Genomic DNA, 6081 nt, shown 5'->3' with positions numbered 1-6081 from the left:
GTGGTTGCCAGGGTTAGAGGAGAGCGAGCAGATGACGCACAGAGGGGTTTTAGGCCTGAGAATTATTCTGTATGCTATTACAGTGGTAGATACATGCCAGTGTACATTTATCAAGACCCATAGAATATATAATATTAAGAGTGAGCCCTAATGTAAACTATGGACTTTGAGTGGTTATGATGTATCAGTCAGTTCATCTAATGTAATGAAGTTTCCACTCCGTTGATATTGGAATAGGGGGTGTCCTGTCTAAGCATGTAGAGATAGGGAGTATATAGGATTTCTCTGCTCAATGCTGCTGTGAATCTAAAACAGCTGTGAAAAATAAAGTCTATTAAAAAATAAGGTTAATGATATCTGCTCAATCTAACTCATAGCCCAGTGATCTGTTGAGTTAGTTGTAAAGCACTAAGGAAACAGAAGTTGCTACCACAAAGCTAGTTACTGAATAGAAGTCAGCTCCCTTCTTCCCTTTGAAATGTTCTGCGTAACAAGAGTCTGGAGAGAGATTTCCAGAATGAAACGTTTCTGGGTACTTCCTGGAAATGCACAATGGAGGCGTTAACTTCTGGGTTCTAGGAACTCAGGTGGGGCTGTTGACCCTTTAGTTTCTGCACATGGTCTCTCCATGTGTCTTGGGCCTCTCCTAGCATGGCTTTCTGAGAGGGACTGTCCCAAGGCTTGTCATTAAAAAACTACCACCATGCTTGCTTCGGCAGCACATATACTAAAATTGGAATGATACAGAGAAGATTAGCATGGCCCCTGCACAAGGATGACACACAAATTCGTGAAGCGTTCCATATTTTTTACAGGAAGCTTGGGGCTGCTGCACTGGGATGACACAGAGGGATGGTATGGGGAGGGAGGTGGGAGGGGGTTCAGGATGGGGAACACGTGTACACCTGTGGCGGATGCATGTTGATGTATGGCAAAACCAATACAATATTGTAAAGTAAAATGATAATAATAATTAAAAAAATTAAAAAAATAAAATTAAAGGCATCTGAACAACAACAACAACAACAACAACAAAATAAAAAATAAAAAACTACCACCAAATGCAAAACCTGATTAAGGTTATTCAACTCAGCATTTCCCAGACACATGCATGACTTCAGAGACCATTAACCAATCCAACAACAATAACATTAGGGTCTGTGGGAGTCTACAGATGCTCTTTGGAGGATGCTAGTCTAAGGCATTTCAATTAATGCCATAGGGAAGCTAAACACATGAGGAATTTACCTTCATGAAGCTTCAAATCTTGCTGAGGAAAAAAGGCAAATAATTGTCTTCTACTGACATTTGTCTTATTGCTGTTTGATACTACCTGTCGCACAGAGTCGGACACAACTGAACCGACTTAGCAGCAGCAGCAGCAGCAACAAGGACTGATGCTAAAGCTGAAACTCCAATACTTTGGCCACCTCACGCAAAGAGTTGACTCATTGGAAAAGACTCTGATGCTGGGAGGGATTGGGGGCAGGAGGAGAAGGGGACGACAGACGATGAGATGGCTGGATGGCATCACCTACTCGATGGACATGAGTTTGGGTAAACTCTGGGAGGTGGTGATGGACAGGGAGGCCTGGTGTGCTGCAGTTCATGGAGTTGCAAAGAGTCGGACAGGACTGAGCGACTGAAGTGACTGAACTGAACATCGCTTCATGGGAAATAGATGGGGAAACAGTGTCAGACTTTATTTTTTTGGGCTTCAAAATCACTGCAGATGGTGACTGCAGCCATGAAATTAAAAGACGCTTACTCCTTGGAAGGAAAGTTATGACCAACCTAGATAGCATATTCAAAAGCAGAGACATTACTTTGCCAACAAAGGTCCATCTAGTCAAGGCTATAGTTTTTCCAGTGGTCATGTATGGATGTGAGAGTTAGACTGTGAAGAAAGCTGAGTGCCGAAGAATTGATGCTTTTGAACTGTGGTGTTGGAAAAGACTCTTGAGAGTCCCTTGGACTGCAAGGAGATCCAGCCGGTCCATTCTAAAGGAGATCAGTCCTGGGTGTTCATTGGAAGGACTGATGCTAAAACTGAAACTCTAATACTTTGGCCACCTCATGCGAAGAGTTGACTCATTGGAAAAGACTCTGATGCTGGGAGGGATTGGGGACAGGAGGAAAAGGGGACGACAGAGGATGAGATGGTTGGATGGCATCACCGACTCGATGGACATGAGTTTGAGTGAACTCCGGGAGTTGGTGATGGACAGGGAGGCCTGGCATGCTGCGATTCATGGGGTCGCAAAGAGTCAGACACGACTGAGCGACTGAAATGAACTGAACTGAACTGAACATGTTGTTATATTTTATTAGAAAGTTATGAGCTATTGGCAAATGTGTGGATTTAAGTCACCTTTTTCAGTTAGACTTTGTTAATTTTTCCCTCATTTATTTCAATAGTAACAGATTATTGAAATGAAAAGGCAAGTTAATGGAGAAGTCTGCCTCAGTTACAATTCTGTTTCCTCCATACTCACTATGTGTGCTTCCCATGTAGTGTCTCAGTGGTAAAGAATCTGCCTGCCAATACAGAAGACACGGGTTTGACCCCTGGGTCAGAAAGATCCCCTGAAGCAGGAAAGGACAACCCACTTCAGTGTTCTTGCCTCAAGAATTCCATGGCAGAGGGGCCTGGTGGGCTACAGTCCATAGGGTCACAAAGAATCGGACACAACTGAGCATGCATGCAAAAAATACTCACTTTGTAAAGAGAGATGTACATAGAATTCTGGTTCTCAAGATAGCAGCATAGATATTTGTGGATTGATGTATTAGAGAAGTTAATGATGCTGAAGCTCAAACTCCAGTACTTTGGCCACCTGATGTGAAGAACTGACTCATTGGAAAAGACCCTGACGCTGGGAGAGATTGAAGGCAGGAGGAGAAGGGGATGACAGAGGATGAGATGGTTGGATGACATCACTGGCATGATGGACATGAGTTTGAGTAGGCTCCTGGAGTTGGTGATGGACAGGGAAACCTGGCGTACTGAAGTCCATGGGGTCGCAGAGTCAGACACGACTGAGTGACTGAACCGAATGACTTGTTAGCCTCTTTGGTGTTGTTTGGGAGAATAATCAAGTATTCTGAAATTGTTTCTGAGCTGCCCACACTGCAGGATGCTCTTTGGAGTTGCCCATAGCAAGAAGCAATTTGACTGACCTCTTCTTTGCTGTACACCTGATTTTCTGCTCCAAACATAGCACCACATTTCTGATGCCCTGGGCAATGAGTGCATATCTCTTCAAGATGCGCGCCACCACCTAAATGAACCTTACATACCCTGCATGGCTTCTCTTTTAACCAGGCCATTCCAAATGCATTCTCCAGCGTGAAGAAAGGTCTGTCCAGCTCTTGAATGTGATGTAATAAAAGAACGGAAATTTATACTGGTAGGCAGATAATCTGTACTGATATAATATTCTCAAAGCCTTGAGAATAAATGATTTCTTTTCCATTACAGCTGGCAACAATAATATCTATACTTTTATAGCATTTAATAGGGTACATTGTCCCTTTAACTGTGTGTAAGTGTTTAAGAATGGGGCGACTTGGTCAGGAGAAAAGTGTTTGCAAATAAAGCAGTGAAGCCCAGAGGTTTTGATGAACAGGCCCAAGGACTCCCAGAAGGAGGTGGAGCTGCAGTTTGCATTCCACTCTTGACTCCAGGTTCTTTCAACTCTTATTTGCTGCCTTCTGAGAGATGGACATCCTGTAGTTGGACAGGGAACAATGAACTTTTTAATACTACACATTTAAATGACATCTGTGATGCCTACTACACAGAATCACCTAATAGCTAATATTCTTTTTCCCAGTAGTCTTGAAACATAGTTTGGATAAATCCAAGCTCTTAAAAATTTTTTCATTAGAAAACATTTTGAAAACATTCAAGAGTAGAAAGAAGAGTATAATTGCTCCCTATGATCCAAGTTTTCAGTTTTAATAATTAGCAGCACATGGGCAAGCTTGTTTTAGCTCTTTCCCCCACCTCAACTGGATTAAATGAAAAATCCTAAGTATCGTATTATTTCTTCTGTAAATACTTAAGGATATGTCTCTAAGAGATAATGTTTTCTGATTTTTTTTTTTTTTTTGCCGTATAACAAACCTCTTCTAAACTTAATGCTTTAAAACTATAGTTTATTATTCTCTCTCACAGTTCTGTGGGTTCATTGGGTTTAGCCGGGCAGGTCTCTAATGCATCTGAAGATACATCTGGGTTGGATTTGCAAGAGGGCTCACTCATAGGGCCGTCTGCGGGGAACTCAGGTGGCACTGTTGATTTTAGTTCATTTCCATGGTTTTCAATGTTGCTTGGGCTTCTCCTAGTATGGCTGCTGGGTTCCAAGAAGGAATGTCCCAAGAGCAAGAGTTCAAGACATTTGAGTAGAAGCTGTAAGGCTTCTTATGACCTAGTCTCAGAGCTTACGGTCATGCTTCCATCACATTCCATTGAAGAAGGGAATCACTGGGGCCACCCCAGGATTAATGGAGGGGATTTAGACTCTACCTCTCAATGGGAAGAGATGGTAAAAAACTTAAGAATAATTCCTGGATATCACAAATATCCAGTCAGTGTTCAAATGGACCCATTTGAACTACTGGTATTTTACATTTGGTTTGTTCAATGCAAACGAGAATCAAATGAGGATCAAATGAGTTCCACATTTTATGGACTTTTATGTTTCTTTTAATCAAAGATACTCCATCTCTTTTTACTCTTTGCTTGAAATTTATTTGTTGAAGAGGCAGGTAATTTGTCCTATTAAATTTACTACAGTCTGAATTTTGCTGCTTACAGACCCCGATGTTCCTCTTTCTCTTTTATTTTTCTCTTGGAAACTGTTAGGTACAGAAGCTTGATCAAGTTTAGGTTTAACATTTCCTAGGTGGTGATGTGTACTTCTTGTTTCGTCACACCAGGAGGTGCAAAATCAGTTTTATCTCTTTGGCGATGTTGAAATTGGCTTGTGGGTTCAGGTATTAAATCCAGAGCACCTTACTCCAATTGTGCCTTTTTAGGAAAAGTTTTTAAGTAGTTGCCTCATGTTTTGCAGTTTCAGGAAATGTAGTGTCTACATTTCTGTATCTCTGCATTTACCCTGAGCTAACCATGGTGACTGCAGCCATGAAATTAAAAGACACTTACTCCTTGGAAGAAAAGTTATGACCAACCTAGATAGCATATTCAAAAGCAGAGACATTACTTTGCCAACAAAGGTCTGTTTAGTCAAGGCTATGGTTTTTCCTGTGGTCATGTATGGATGTGAGAGTTGGACTGTGAAGAAGGCTGAGCACCAAAGAATTGATGCTTTTGAAGTGTGGTGTTGGAGAAGACTCTTGAGAGTCCCTTGGACTGCAAGGAGATCCAACCAGTCCATTCTGAAGGAGATCAGCCCTGGGATTTCTTTGGAAGGAATGATGCTAAAGCTGAAACTCCAGTACTTTGGCCACCTCATGCGAAGAGTTGCCTCATTGGAAAAGACTCTGATGCTGGGAGGGATTGGGGGCAAGAGAAGAAGGGGACGACAGAGGATGAGATGGCTGGATGGCATCGCTGACTCGATGGACTTGAGTCTGAGTGAACTCCGGGAGTTGGTGATGGACAGGGAGGTCTGGCGTGCTGCGATTCATGGGGTCGCAAAGAGTCGGACACGACTGAGCGACTGAACTGAACTGAACTGAACCATGAGCTGGACATCATATCAGATTCTTTCTATGAATTAAGTTTTCATAACATTTATTTTTTTTTATAGGGCTGATTTATTTTTCATAACAGCCCTATAAAGGAGGTGCTATGAGCATCCCCATTTTCCAGAGAAGGAAACTGAGACACATACCCCTAGTGCCTGACATCCAGACAGTGAATGCTTTCTGATTAATTCTCAATCACAAAAGGGATTCATCCTCATTTGCGGGATTCCTGAGAAAGGGAACGAGGTCTTATAGGAGGGCAAAATGAGGAAGTCACACATTCAGTTGCCTCCACTTGACATCCAGTCATTGAGTCCTGAGGCTTGTGAGGCAAATTCTGCCCCAGCTTTCTAGTGCAGGAGAATG

The 6081-nt window shown here is 42.3% G+C and overlaps 1 non-coding gene across 1 annotated transcript; it reads left to right on the top strand.

The window, feature by feature from the left end:
* Positions 1-703: 703 nt before the first annotated feature.
* On the top strand, positions 704-810 carry LOC129658236 (U6 spliceosomal RNA). The gene has a single exon (XR_008717330.1). It is a non-coding gene; the product is annotated as a U6 spliceosomal RNA (small nuclear RNA).
* The last annotated feature ends 5271 nt before the right edge of the window (positions 811-6081 follow it).

Source organism: Bubalus kerabau, chromosome 7 (assembly GCF_029407905.1).
Source record: "Bubalus kerabau isolate K-KA32 ecotype Philippines breed swamp buffalo chromosome 7, PCC_UOA_SB_1v2, whole genome shotgun sequence".
Lineage (NCBI taxonomy): Eukaryota > Metazoa > Chordata > Mammalia > Artiodactyla > Bovidae > Bubalus > Bubalus kerabau.
This window is presented reverse-complemented; position numbering and strand designations above follow the sequence as displayed.